General features: G+C 40.7%; 1 protein-coding gene across 4 annotated transcripts in view; it reads right to left on the bottom strand.

Moving 5' to 3' along the window:
• The window catches only part of bsnb (bassoon (presynaptic cytomatrix protein) b), a 263,285-nt gene that overhangs the window by 39,036 nt on the left and 208,206 nt on the right, over nt 1–16,043 (bottom strand). The gene's annotated exons all lie outside the window — the stretch shown is intronic.

Consider the following 16,043-nt stretch of genomic DNA (forward strand, 5'->3'; position numbering starts at 1 on the left):
CAACATATTTGATGTTCAAACTGATAAAAAAATGTTTTTTTGCAAATGATCATTCACTTTAGAATTTGATGCCAGCAACACATGGACAGAGAAGTTGGGAAAGGTGGCAATAAATACTGATAAAGTTGAAGAATGCTCATCAAACACTTATTTGGAACATTCCACAGGTGTGCAGGCTAATTGGGAACAGGTGGGTGCCATGATTGGGTATAAAAGCTGTTTCCCAAAAAATGCTCAGTCTTTCACAAGAAAGGATGGGGCGAGGTACACCCCTTTGTCCACAACTGTGTGAGCAAATAGTCAAACAGTTTAAAAACAACGTTTCTCAGAGCTCAATTGCAAGAAATTTTGGGATTTCAACATCTACGGTCCATAATATCATCAAAAAGTTCAGGGAACCTGGAGAAATCACTCCATGTAAGCGGCATGGCCAGAAACCAACATTGAATGACCGTGACCTTCGATTCCTCAGACGGCACTGTATCAAAAACCGTCATCAATCTTTAAAGGATATCACCACATGGGCTCAGGAACGCAAAGTTCAAAAGCCAGCATCTGTGATGGTATGGGGTTGCATTAGTGCCCAAGGCATGGGTAACTTACATATCTGTGAAGGCACCATTAATGCTGAAAGGTACATACAGGTTTTGGAATAACATATGCTGCCATCTAAGCGCCGTCTTTTTCATGGACGCCCCTGCTAATTTCAGCAAGACAATGCCAAGCCACATTCAGCACGTGTTACAACAGATTCAAGATTCAAGATTGTTTATTGTCATATGCAGAGTTAAACAGACAGTTTGCCGTACAATGAAAATCTTACTTTTGTAGTCCACCCTTCAACAAATCGCACAGTACTTAGTTAAAAATAAAAAAAATAAAAATAAAAAGTATATACAAGGCACAGTAAGTAACATAACATTATTGCACATTCTGATTGACAGTTAACAGTATAAATATGGAGGTGACCTTGGGTCACAGCAGCAGTTAAAGTGTCTTTAGTGATCAAAGGTGAAAAGTCTCTACAGTGATGGTCAAGGTGGGACGGGGGGAGCTAGCATTCACAAGCCTGATGGCCTGTGGGTAGAAACTGTTTGTCAGTCTCGTAGTCCTGGATTTCAGGCTCCTGTATCGTCTGCCTGATGGTAGGAGGCTGACAAGACTGTGCTGGGGGTGTGTACTGTCCTTTATGATGTTGTGTGCTCTCCTGGTGGCCCTGGTAGAGTACATGTCCTGTAGTGAGGGGAAGGCTGCTCCTGACATGTACTGAGCAGTTTTAATCACTCGCTGGAGTGCCTTCCTGTCCTTAGCAGTGCAGTTTCCATACCAGACTGGGATTGAGCTGGTAAGGACACTCTCAACCGTACTTCTATAGAAGTTGCTGAGAATTTTGGGTGGCATACCAAATTTTCTCAGCCTTCTTAGGAAGTACAGTCGCTGCTGGGCTTTCTTTATTGTTTGTTGGGTGTTGTGATCCCAGGTGAGGTCCTCGCTGATGTGGGTCCCGAGGAATTTAAAGGTTTTCACCCTGTCCACCTTTGTCCCCCCTATGTACAAAGGTGTGTACTGTGCACTCCTTCTCCGTGGGTCAATCATCATCTCCTTGGTCTTGTCTGTGTTCAAGGAGAGATTATTATCCTGACACCAGGCCACCAGTTCCGCTACCTCCCCTCTGTACGCTGCCTCAGCTCCCCCGGTGATTAGTCCGACGACCGTAGTATCATCTGCAAACTTGATGATACTGGTGTTGTTCTGGGAGGCCACACAGTCGTGTGTGAAGAGGGTGTACAATAGGGGGCTCAGCACGCAGCCTTGGGGGGTCCCTATGCTTAGAACCTTTGTGCCTGATGTCTGGTTGCTGATTCTGACTGACTGGGGCCGGTTTGTGAGAAAGTTCAGGACCCAGTCACAGAGAGTTGGTGTCAGACCAACAGTGAGGAGTTTAGCAGTGAGTTTTTTTTGGGATGACCGTGTTAAAGCAGAGCTGTAGTCGATGAATAATAGCCTGGCATAGGTGTCCTTGCCCTCTAAGTGGGTGAGGGTGGTGTGGATGACGGTGTTGACTGCCTCCTCAGTGGACCGGTTCTGCCGGTAGGCAAACTGTAGAGGTTCCAGTGTGTCTGGGATGGTCTTCTTGATGTGTGGTATGACTATCGTCTCGAAGCACTTCATCACTATTGGGGTTAGTGCAACAGGGCGATAGTCATTCAGATAGGTCACAGTGTTTTTATTTGGCAGGGGCACAATGGTGGTGGTCTTGAAGCAGGTGGGCACAACAGCTTGTGCTAGTGACAAGTTGTATATGTCAGCAAGTACGTCAGCCAGATGATGAACACACCCGGAGGGCCTGGACAGGGATGTTGTCTGGGCCGGCTGCCTTCCGTGGGTTTGTTCTGCTCAGAACTGTACGTACCTCTGCTATTGTCACAGTGAGTGGTGGGTTCTGCGTGTGCTCCGTGATCAGAACCCCTCTCTGTTGGTTGGTGTTGAGGACCTCAAAACGGGCGTAGAACTCATTCAGCTCATTTGGCAGTGATCGTTGGCTGTTTGTGACCCCCCTGCTCCCCTGCTTGTAGTCTGTGATGTGTTGCAGGCCTTGCCACATGTGCTGGGAATCTGTGGTGGAGTAGAATCCCTCCAGCTTTTGTCTGTATTGTCATATCTGGCCTTTTTGTAGTCCTCAGCGTTGCCTGAGACAAATGCAGTGCAGCGGGCATGTAGCTTGGACCGAACATCACAGCGTGGCTTCGTAAAAAAAGAGTGCGGGTACTTTCCTGGCCCGCCTGCAATCCAGACCTGTCTCCCATCAAAAATGTGTGGCGCATTATGAAGCGTAAAATACGACAGCGGAGACCCCGGACTGTTGAACAACTGAAGCTCTACATAAAACAAGAATGGGAAAGAATTCCACTCTCAAAGCTTCAACAATTAGTTTCCTCAGTTCCCAAACGTTTATTGAGTGTTGTTACAAGAAAAGGTGATGTAACACAGTGGTGAACATGCCCTTTCCCAACTACTTTGGCATTTGCTGCAGCCATGAAATTCTAAGTTAATTATTATTTGCAAAAAAAAAAAGTTTGAGTTTGAACATCAAATATCTTGTCTTTGTAGTGCATTCAATTGAAAATGGGTTGAAAAGGATTTGCAAATCATTGCATTCAGTTTATATTTACATCTAACACAATTTCCCAACTCATATGGAAACGGGGTTTGTAAATACTGACATGGAGGAAAGAGAACCTTCTCATACAGCCATTCTAACACACACAGATTAGATATCAGGTCAATACGCCACATTGACGAGGCTACTCAATGAAATGAGATGTCTACATAACAGGTTATGAAAGATGAAATGAGAGGCAGCAGCACTGACTCTCTGTATCTAAAACCAGCATTGATGCCTCAGGTCTGAATAAGCAGTATGTCAAGATTTGCATAACAAAATAATAATAATAATAATTTATTATAAATAATCATTTACAGAAAGTTGACGATTCTGGAATAGTTATCTTAATGTACAAGATGTACATGTTCCTTCACATTGCAACAAAATCAACATCAGGCACCAGGGAGGTTTGAATGGGGAATAAGGGAAAAAAACGACATTAAAAGTAATACAGAGAAGATGGGAACACACGCATCAGCAGTGAAATCTGTTAGATGTCCAGTACTTGAAAACTAGGGCTGCAACTAACGCTTAATTTGATAATTTACAATCTGTCAATTGTTACTTTGATTAATCGATTAATAATCGGATGCGCATTGCATACATCCAACGAATCGATGACTAAATTAATCGCCAACTATTTTTATAATCGATTTTAATCGATTAGTTGTTGCAGCCCTATTGAAAACACATTTAAACGACAAAACACAACAGAAAATTGTGTAGTTGTTTTTTTTTTCACAGAAGACTCTTTTTTTGCAGAGTAGTCTCCAGTGTTTGTAAAGTTACTTTTAAAAAGTAAATAATTATAGTCACTCGTTACTATGCCAAAAAGGTAATTATTTACAACAGAAAGTAATTATTGCGTTACATAAAAAAAAAAACATCCTTAAAATATTTGCCATATGCAGTTGAAATATGCTTCATAAAAGCAATTTGTGTGCCTTAAAGAGGCGGTACCTGTTGCTAAGTGACGTGAGAGAGCAAGATAGCTCAGCTGTGTTTGTTAGCTTTTTGTGGGAAAGCAGCTCTGTTGAATCTTTTCACCGGATTGTGTTACCTCTGGTTAGTAAGGAAACTGAATGTGCACTGTGCTGACATATATATATATATATATATATATATATATATATATATATATATATATATATATATATATATATATATATATATATATATATATATATATATATATATAGTAAGGAAACTGAATGTGCACTGTGCTGACATATATATATATATATATATATATATATATATATATATATATATATATATATATATATATACATACATATATATGTATATATATATATATATATATATATGTATATGTATATATATATATGTCAGCACAGTGTCACAGTGGTTAGTGCTTGTGCCTCAAAGCGAGAAGAGTCCTGAGTTGGAATCCTGTCCTCAGGTCCGGGTTATTTCTGTGTGGACTTTTTACCTGTGACTGCGTGAGTGCTCTCTGTGTACTCCGGCTTCCTCCCACCTCCAAAGACATGCACCTGGGGATAGGTTGATTGGCAACATTAAATTGGCCCTAGTGTGTGAATGTGAGTGTGAATGTTGTCTGTCTATCTGTGTTGGCCCAGTGATGAGGTGGCGACTTGTCCAGGGTGTTTCCCACAACCGCCCGAATTTTGCCACGATGGGTCTCAGCCTCCTATTTTTTGGCTTTTTGGCTCCAAGCTGGTGGAAGGTGATGTTCCTGATGGTGTACGCTGGAAGCTTGAGCTAATGTTCCATGAAGGACTTCACGGTTTCCTCGGGATCGTCTGCTGTCTTTTCCGGTATTCCCCCGAAGACCAGATTGTCCCTCATGCTTCTCGCCTGGAGAGCATAGTCTCTTTCATGGTCTTGTTTTCCCAGGTGAGTTGTGCCACTCCGTCGGTGAAGGATTTTACAGGCTCAAGAAGAACAGCGTTCTCTTGGGCGAGAGAGACCACCCGTTGTTGTCCGAAGTCCAAACTCTCTCGGGTGACTTGGAACTCCTTGTGGAGCACCTCGACAAGTGCGAGGCGGCCATCCGAATAAATCAGCCTCTTGTTGATGAAATCAAAGATATCAGCAAAGCAACGTCCAGTGACACATAGCCAGGTGAGTCTTCCGGGCAGCTCCTATTCCATGTTGGCGTCTTCGAGGGCTCTTCTATGAAGAGACAATCGAAGCACTCTTCAATGTAGTCTTCGAGTACCTCCAGATTTCCATCCATCCATTCACTCATTTTCTACCGCTTGTTCCTTTTGGGGTCGTGGGTTTGCTGGAGCCTATTTCAGCTGCATTCGGCCGGTAGGCGGGTCCCACCCTGGACAAGTCTCCACCTCATCACAGGGCCAACACAGATAGACAGACAACATTCACACTCACATTCACACAATAGGGCCAGTATAGTGTTGCCAATCAACTTATCCCCAGGTGCATGTGTTTGGAGGTGGGAGGAAGCTAAAGTACCCAGCGGCAACCCACATAGTCACAGGGAGAACATGCAAACTCCACACATAAAGACCCCGAGCCTGGGGATCGGACCCAGGAACTTCGTATTGCAGACACATGCAGTAACCCCTGTTCCTGTTAAGATCCGTACTCCGATCTTCCCATATTATGGTTTATTGTTGCATTTTTGTATCGCTCCGTCGTTCTACCCTCTTACTTCCTGTTTAGTCAGTCACCATGGTTGCTCATTGATCCCACCTGCTAATCGCGGTTTCTGCACACCTGTCACTTTTGATTACTTCCCTATTTAAGCCCGTCCCTTTTCATTATTCTTTCTGGGTTCATGATTTGCTTTCCCGCAACGAGTTACGCCTGCACTCTGTCAAGTATGTATATTCTCGCTAGCTTTTCATGCTAAGCCATTTATTCATTCCAGCTCTCATGCTGTATGTTTTGTTTTACTCTTTTATGTGCCTACGTGCCAGTTTATTTCTCATTGTTGTATATCCTAGCTTTTATGCTAGCGTCTTTGGTTTGTCTTTTATTAGCGCCAGTGTTTTGTTTCACAGATCCTTTCGTTAAGTAAATTGTTTATATCTTACCTTTGCTGTGTTCACTTGACGCATCCTCGAGGGAATCGAACCCGGCATCACAATGCCGAACAGGCGCAACAGTTCCACTGTACTGACCCCTCCAGATTTTTACATTTTAATATGTTGTTTGTTTGTTGTTTTGTTTGCCTTAGTTTAATTTCGGCGAATGTCTGAATGAATCCGAATTGTTTGACAGCCTTGTAATCCACTTGACTGCTTTTTTTCCCGCGTCACGTACGCTCTCGGCTTCTCGCGAGACTACAGCATTTCTGACGCCTACCACAGCATTTTTTTTTGTTACATTCCCCAGAGGAAGAAGAAAATGTTTTGCGCCTCCCCCCACCCTCCACCATTACCATAAATAGTATCATTTGTCTATACTATTGTTATGATTATAAATTGTAACATTAACACCTACTCAGTGGCCTAATGGTGGTTAGGGTGTCCGCCCTGAGATCGATAGGTTGTGAGTTCAAACCCCGACCGAGTCATACCAAAGACTATAAAAATGGGACCCATTACCTTCCTGCTTGGCACTCAGCATCAAGAGTTGGAATTGGGGCAGTAAGCTAAAAACTGCAATCAAATAAAGCTTACCGCAACGCTGCATTGACAAGACATGATACGACACAACAGATAGCAACGACAAGAGCGACATCGACATGACAATAATCCAGCACTCTATTGGAGGACAAAACAGGTTCAAATAGGAGCGGGCTGATTGACAACCGGTGTGGCCAGGTGCCAATCAGACGCAGCTGAGGGAAAACAGCGCACAGGGAAAAAAACAGGAAACAGACAAAATAAGAGCGCTGACAGGAACTAAAAACAGGAAATACTAAACACACACAGAGGAAAAACTAAAACACAAACAAACTGTCAGTGGCAAGCCTGACACTCCCAACGTGGTTACTGTGAAGCCAAGTGCTATATACGCTTCATCATATTCTGGCACGGCAAAAAAAGCATGATCCCAGAGGTCACACGCGCCCCCCCGTGGCATTGTACCGCACCCCCTCCCAGGGGGGCCCGACTCACTGAGTGAGAAGAACTGCATTACAGAGAGCACTCTCAGCCTGGAGTGTGTTGTCTCAACTCAGACCGTGCAGTGTGTGGATGGACTGGATGTCAAACACACACTTGCTTTTGTTTTCCACTCTCTCAAGTGCTCTACTAAGAAACTAAATATAAACAAGTGCGGCACTCTCAGAAGTAGCCATCTGTGCCACTACTTTCACACATTCTAACTAAAGAGAAATGCTGCAAAGTGACCCACATATAATGCATGTAAGGCAATGTTGTTTTTAATGTATTTTCATGTTTATTGAAACAAATACACACACACACACAATAGTGTATACCAGTGGTTCTCAACCTTTTTTCAGTGATGTACCCCCTGTGAACATTTTTTTAGTTCATGTACCCCCTAACCAGAGCAAAGCGTTTTTGGTTGAAAAAAGATATAAAAAAAGTAAAATACAGCACTATGTCATCAGTTTCTTATTTATTAAATAGTATACAAGTGCAAAATATTGCTCATTTTTAGTGGTCTTTCTTGAACTATTTGGGAAAGAAATATACAAAAATAACTAAAAACTTGTTGAAAAATAAACAAGTGATTCAATTATAAATAAAGATTTCTACATGTAGAAGTAATCATCAACTTAAAGTGCCCTCTTTGGGGATTGTAATAGAGATCCATCTGGATTCATGAACTTAATTCTAAACATTTCTTCACAAAAAAATAAATCTTTAACATCAATATTTATGGAACATGTCCACAAAAAAACTAGCTGTCAACACTGAATATTGCAATGTTGCATTTCTTTTCACAGTTTATGAACTTACATTCATATTTTGTTGAAGTATTATTCAATAAATATGTTTATAAAGGATTTTTTAATTGTTGCTATTTTTAGAATATCTTTAAAAAATCTCACGTACTCCTTGGCATACCTTCAAATACCCCAGGGGTACGCGTACCCCCATTTGAGAACCACTGGTGTATATTGTATTAGTGGTGTGTGATCAGTACATACTGTACCTGCTTTGATAGTCTGTACATCATTATAGTAGAGTTCATTTAATTAAAACGATTTGACACAAATGCATCTTCCTGAGATGGCAATATCTTCTCTTTGCTGCTGAATCAGCATAAGGCCATTAATATCCCGACTAATGCGGAGAGATGATCAAAAACTGGAGCTGAGAGTAGCAAATTATTTATGGAGTGCTTTAGCTTGGATTGGGGGGTCGATAACAGGCGCTTCCCGCCTCCTCCCACAATGAGTGCGGAAAAAATCAAGCTGGTATACAGGAGGAGTTGTTTGGACGTCTAACACAGCCCCAAACAATAAAAATGGTTACTTCACTCAGAAATATTTATTCATGCACTGTGCTGCTCATTAGTATATCTATTCAACTTAGAGTTTAAGTTTCTTGGACGGGTTTGGGGCAATTTTTTTTTTTCAATACCAGAAATGGTCCAAAAAAAGTAGTCTTCTTTTATTGGGAAGAAGACTATGGACTCAGGAAAAGACTGTGGATGGGTGTTAGCCGCTAACTAGCTAACCATGTCTTAAAACAGTGGTTCTCAAATGGGGGTATGCGTACCCCTGGGGGTACTTGAAGGTATGCCAAGTGGTACGTGAGATTTTTCAAAAATATTCTAAAAATAGCAACAATTCAAAAATCCTTTTAAAATATATTTATTGAATAATACTTCAACAAAAATATGAATGTAAGTTCATAAACTGTGAAAAGAAATGCAATATTCAGTATTGACAGCTAGATTCTTTTGTGGACATGTTCCATAAATATTGATGTTAAAGATTTATTTTTTTGTGAAGAAATGTTTCCAATTAAGTTCATGAATCCAGATGGATCTCTATTACAATCCCCAAATAGGCCACTTTAAGTTGATGATTACTTCTATGTGTAGAAATCTTTATTTATAATTGAATCACTTGTTTATTTTTCAACAAGTTTTTAGTTATTTTTGTATCTTTTTTTCCAAATAGTTCAAGAAAGACCACTACCAATGAGCAATATTCTGCACTGTTATACAATTTAATGAATCAGAAACTGATGACATTGTGCTGTATTTTACTTCTTTATCTCTTTTTTTTTCAACCAAAAATGCTTTGTTCTGATTAGGGGGTACTTGAAATAAAAAAATGTTCACAGTGGGTACATCACTGAAAAAAGGTTGAGAACCACTGTCTTATGGCACTTCCTCCTGAGCGGCATTTCTGGATCATTGCTTCACCTTTATTGTTAGTTTTTAAGCCAAAATGCATCCATTCTCCCTTTTCTGTCTATCAACGGGGACTGCTTGTAAGTACTCCGTGATTGTGCATTGCCGAACATGCTCCTCTGCTCGTAAAAACAACAATGTCACGGCGTGATGTCATGTCGTTTTTAAAAAAATATACTATGTTTATAAACTCAGGAAATATGTCCCTGGACACACAAGGATTTAAAAAAAAGGAGTCTTATTACATTGGGAATAAGACTATAGACTTAGGAAATTACCATCTTCCCTTAAAGGTCCCAAAGTACACCAAAACAGACTTGCGCCCAAAAGTCCCACAACTCCAAAAGCCTGTTTGGTTGCATTTTGGGCAACCTCAATTATCATTGGGACCATTTGGGTTATTTTGGGTTCTCCAGGGCCTAAATGTGTTTAATTTGGCCCTCTTAGGTACTTACAAAAACGGGCTAGGGTTAGGGTCGGAGGGAAAAAAAAGACATTATCTTTTAGAGGATGCAAATATGATTGGGTTTCCGATGCATTACGATTAAAACGTGGACAATTTGTGAATCAATTAGAATCAGAAGTACTAAATTAATCCCCGAGGAGATATTGAGATTTTCAGCACAATCCCATTGAAGATCAAACATTACAAGGAGACAGAAAAAGGATCGCTGACTGGTCTGCCAACTTCCGGCGCCCCTTACAAAAAAAAGGTAAGGAACAGGTAAACGCAGAGGAGAGGGTGAGGGAGAGTAAAAAAAAATTTCAATCAAAGCCTGGACTCCAGGGAGGGTGTACAGACTGAAGCCAAGGAAAAAAAACTCATAGCCATAGCACACAAAAACATGTTACATAGAACCAACAAAACTTGCAACAGAGGGGAGGGAGTGGGTGCTACGGGGTCTGGCTGCAGCTGTTTAAGCGCTAATCAGCGGTCCATGGAAAAATGTCAAAACATCAGTTATTTACTATGTTAAATAAAGTAATAGAGAGTTATAAAATAATGCATTAATGTTCTCTAAACATTAGTTTTAGGTTTGGGGGAAGCGTCAGCTAAAATTCGTTTAACGTTATGTGTTTCCCGGGTTAGTGCAGACACACACAGAGGGAGGAGAATAGGAAAAGCTATGCTAGCCACAGCGCTAAGACAGCTTGAAATAGTTAAACAAAACATGAATAAATGTTTGTTGCACTTTACAGCACTCTGCTTTACAGCAGAGTGTATGTAACCAACCAAGAAGAGGAAATTAGCAAGTAGATTAATAAATCAGGAGAGACATTAGTAATATCAATAAAGTCCGGCTGCAGGTGAGTATATTGAAGGTCCGTCTTTTAGCCACACGTTTATAGCACGTGGGACCAAATTGTCTGAACTTTCTGTGGTTATAAAAGGCAAAGATATCATGGATGCCTGCTTGATAAGTGGGGTCATTAATTTATTTGATCACTTAGCAGGCATCTACTGTTCTCAAGTATATATTTATATATGTAACAGGGTCAATTATGTCTTGTAAATAATGTATTTTATAATGTTTTATTATTGTTATAAATGCACAAAATATGTAAGTTACATGTAAATACCTGAATATTGTTTGATGTTTTGTCAATGTGGAACCATTGTCTCGTTGCCCCTCCTAGTGAAGTGAAGTGAATTGTATTTATATATCGGTTTTCTCGAGTGACTCAAAGCGCTTTACATAGTGAAACCCAATATCTGAGTTACATTTAAACCGGTGTGGGTAGTACTGGGAGCTGTGGGTAAAGTGGCTTGCCCAAGGACACAACGGCAGTGACTAAAATGGCGGGAGCGGGAATCGAACCTGCAACCCTGAAGTTGCTGGCACGGCCGCTCTACCAACCGAGCTATGCCGCCCCAACTGCAATAATTACTGGGACACCTGTCTTTTTATATGCGTTGGATACGCCTTCCAACTTCCCTTTTTGTCTTGTTAAGAACTTATATTTGTGTAGGGGCTCGACGATGGCAGAAAGTTTTTGATGACAATTATGTATTATCAGGTATGTTTTTATTTTACCATGTATGTAACTGCGCCCTCGCTTTTTGTCTACCATAACGGGAGAGGGGCTCGACGATGGCAGAAAGTTTTTGATGACAATTGTATTCTTTATTATCAGTAAAGTGCAGCTGAGAAACCCATGGTGTCGGTCGTGTTCCATAAAATCACACACACATATATATATATATATATATATATATATATATATATATATATATATATCTCCATTGTAATGATACCAAGTACAAGAGCGTATCTAGTCTAGTCTAGTCTAATCTACTACTATGATCACATTGAGATTTTTGTATCATCACAAAATCTTTTTTCGTTTTTTTAAATGTATATTATGTTTTTTTTGTTCTGTCCAGCTTCTCAGGCAAATCATATACAGTAGTTGATGTAAATGCTCATATCGGCTGTTCAGGTTCACTTTCCAAAAGAAACGTGTAGGATACTTCTCTTGTTGCCTTATTTGTATTTGACTTTATTGAATGTATTTATATTATCATTTGGTGCAGCCGGGTCATAGCAGGAGTGGATGGAAAGAGAAAAAAAGGAAGACAGAGGGGGAAATTGTGGGGATAAAAGGGGGATTAGACAGACAGACAAAAACAACAACAGCAAACACAACAGTAACAACAACAATAGAGCAACATCAGCACATACAATATGTACAAATATGATGGTAAAAGTGATAGCAAAGAAGCATTTAGTGAAATAAATAATACAGAAATGACAATGAGCATTTTTACACTAAAAATGGAGCATTAAAAATACCAATAGAGATAGCACTAATGATAATGAACAATACCAATTGTTACCAAGTGGAGGAGTTCAAGTACCTAGGAGTGTTCACGAGTGAGGGAAGAGTGGATCGTGAGATCGACAGGCGGATCAGTGCGGCATATTCAGTAATGCGGACTCTGTATCGATCTGTTGTGGTGAAGAAGGAGCTCAGCCGGAAGGCGAAGCTCTCAATTTACCGGTCGATCTACGTTCCCATCCTCACCTATGGTCATGAGCTTTGGGTCATGACTGAAAGAACAAGTTAATGGGTACAAGCGGCCGAAATTAGTTTCCTCCGCCGGGTGGCGGGGCTCTCCCTTAGAGATAGGGTGAGAAGCTCTGCCATCCAGGAGGAACTCAAAGTAAAGCCGCTGCTTCTTCACATCGAGAGAAGCCAAATGAGGTGGTTCGGGCATCTGGTTAGGATGCCACCCGAACGCCTCCCTAGGTAGGTGTTTAGGGCACGTCCAACCGGTAGGAGGCCACGGAGAAGACCCAGGACACGTTGGGAAGACTATGTCTCCTGGCTGGCCTGGGAACACATCGGGATCCCCCGGGAAGAGCTGGACGAAGTGGCTGGGGAGAGGAAAGTCTGGGCTTCCATGCTTAGGCTGCTGCCCCCGCGACCCGACCTCGGATAAGCAGAAGAAGATGGACGGATGGATGGAAAAATACCAATAATTTACCTCTATTATCAACAATACAGTTGTTCAAATGCAACAATACATATACGTAATGATAACTAGAGATAAGAAATGAATACCAAAAAATGAAGGGGAAAAAAGAGAAGCAACCTATATTAACCTTGTAGATTGTTATAGTGAAAATGGGTTAAGCTTTGTCAGTGTGCCATGTGTTACCCAGTTTTCACTCGGGTAACAATGTTAATATATGTTTGATGTGATTATGTGCATGAGTGTATGTATGAATATGTACTTGTATATGTGCAGAATGTGTATACGAATGTTTGTACAGTAAATGTATATGTACAGTATGTGTATGCTTGTACCGTGAATATGCGTTGAGATGTACGAACTTTGAGTATGTACGTATGTCCTATATTTTTGTATATATGTGGGATTATAGGTACCTATGTACAGCATGTACGTTTGTATGTATGAATAACGGTGTGTGTGTGTGAGTATATGTGTGTTTGTATGTACAATATATTTGACTCCCAGTGTGCGTGGGAGCCAGAGTCCGGCCCCAGCCACCCAGGGAGTCCAACCCACAAACAGCAGGTGTGGCGCCCAGAGAACCAGGGACTACCGGCCTCACGCAGCCAGGCTGGCCAGCGACAGGAACCCCAGAGCCCGGCCCAGAGTGCCGCCCAGAAGAGCCAGCAGCAGTCCGCAGACAGACGCGCCCGGCAGAGGACAGGGCACGAGAGAAACAGCGGATAGCCAGACCCCAAGCCAGCAAAAAAACACCCCCCCACACGGGCAAAAAGTCGGGACGCCCTGCCTTGGAGGCCCAGAGACTCCCCGCAACAGGACGGGAAGACCGTCCCCGTCCCACCAGCAACCGGGCCCCTATGAGCCCATATTATGTTTATAAACTCCAGAAATACGTCCCTCGTTTCAGGTCACTTGCCCTTCCTTTTGTGTCATCAGTCTGACGTCATCCCTGTTTCCAGCTGTTCCCTATTACCTTCATGTGTTTATAAGCTCACTCCTTCCTTTGTTCTGTGCCAGATTGTCTCGTTTATTCGTGCTCTCTAGCGTCCATGTCTTTGTCCATGCCTTGCCTTGTCTTGTGCCTATGTCCCTTGATCCTGAACCCCTTTATGAATATTTTGAGTTTTCCTTTTTTCCTCTTCAGCAGAGTGATTTTAGTTATTTAGTTATTCAGCCGCAGTGGTAAGTTTCAGTTAAGTTTTTTCATTCATTCCTCAACTTTTTGAGTGACTATTTTTGTTAAATACTTTATTAGATTAGTTAGTGTATAATTTTTCATAGATGTTGTTTTGGTCCTCCTGTTGGAGCGCTTTTTGTTAAATACTGTTTATAGTTCGTCTTTACTTTTGTGTTTTCCTCCGTTCGGAGTGATTTCGGTTGTTCCTTCTTTTTCTGGAACCTTTTCGTCGCGTAATTTATTTTTGTGATATTAGATGTTTTTTCTTGACTCGGGAGGTAAAAAGAAACTGTCAAAATAAAAGCCTGTCTAAAGTCCCAAATCTGCATCTGAGTCCAAATCCTTTTATCAAAGCCTGACAGTAACGACTTGGTATCGGATTGATACCCAAAATTTGTGGTATCATCCAAAACTAATGTACAGTATCAAACAACAGAAGAATAAGCAATTATTATATTTTAACAGAAGTGTAGATAGAACATGTTAAAAGAAAAAGTAACCAGGTATTAACAGTAAATGAACAAGTAGATTAATAATTCATTTTCTACCGCTTGTCCTTCATAATAAAAAAAAAATAGAATGGAAATTGACACAATATGTTACTGCATATGTCAGCAGACTAATTAGAAGTGTTTGTTTGTTTGTTTACTTACTACTAAAAGACAAGTTGCCTCGTACGTTCTCTATTTTATGTAACAAAAGTGTTATTGGATAGCAAAAAGAAACATAAGTTTAATGTATCAAAAGACTGTTATTAAAATAAAGCCAATAATGCAATTTTCTGTGTTCACTTTTATTTAGAAAAGTCTAGAAAAGTATCAAAATACATTTCGGTACCGGTACCAAAATATTGGTATCGGGACAACCCTAGTGAGTATATACATACATAAATATCATCTATGCAGTGGGCCCTACATTACACAATACAGCATACATCAGTGTGTAGATATATTCATACTATCAATAATTAAATGTAATATGGGCAGCACGATGATACAGGGGTTAGTGCGTCTGCCTCAGAATCCGAAAGTCCTGAGTAGTCCTGGGTTCAACCCCAGGCTCGGGATTTTTCTGTGTGGAGTTTGCATGTTCTCCCCGTGACTGCGTGGGTTCCCTCCGGGTACTCCGGCTTCCTCCCACCTCCAAAGACATGCACCTGGGAATAGGTTGATTGGCAACACTAAATTGGCCCTAGTGTGTGAATGTGAGTGTGAATGTTGTCTGTCTATCTGTGTTGGCCCTGTGATGGGGTGGCGACTTGTCTAGGGTGTACCCCGCCTTCACCCGATCGATTGTAGCTGAGATAGGCTCCAGCACCCCCTGCGACCCTGAAGGGAATAAGCGGTAGTAAATGGATGGATGGATGGATAAATGTAATACATTTATAATATATAATATACGATATATTAACAATATACAATATAATTATTATAGATGTATAAATAATCAATTTATAATCCAATCAAAGCTCCTGAATCGTAATCGGCATTGAATCGTCACCAAAGGTTTGGGTGTACTAAAACACGTGCAACCTTTTTAGCACCAGCAAATCTAAATGACTAATTGTGTGCAGAGTGGATTGTGTCTGTTAAGTAAGAAGAATAAGTTGTGCAATCCATTGTGCACGTCTCTCTTCAATATTATGTCAACTATATGCTGATTATCAATAAACTGTGTGTTGTCAAGCTTATGAGATGTGATGCAAGTGTAAGCCACTGTGACACTATTGTTCATTTTTTATTTATTTATTTATTTTTTTAATTTTTTTTGTATTAATGTTTTTAATGATAATAACAATGAGGGATTTTTAATCACTGCTATTTTTAAATTTTTACTGATATTTATAATATTCATTTTTGTTTCACTACTTTTTGATTGTACCTTGTCATGTTTGTGTGTCCTCAATTGCTCTGTTTATTGCTACCGTA

The sequence above is a fragment of the Nerophis ophidion genome, linkage group LG16, assembly GCF_033978795.1.
Source record: "Nerophis ophidion isolate RoL-2023_Sa linkage group LG16, RoL_Noph_v1.0, whole genome shotgun sequence".
NCBI lineage: Eukaryota > Metazoa > Chordata > Actinopteri > Syngnathiformes > Syngnathidae > Nerophis > Nerophis ophidion.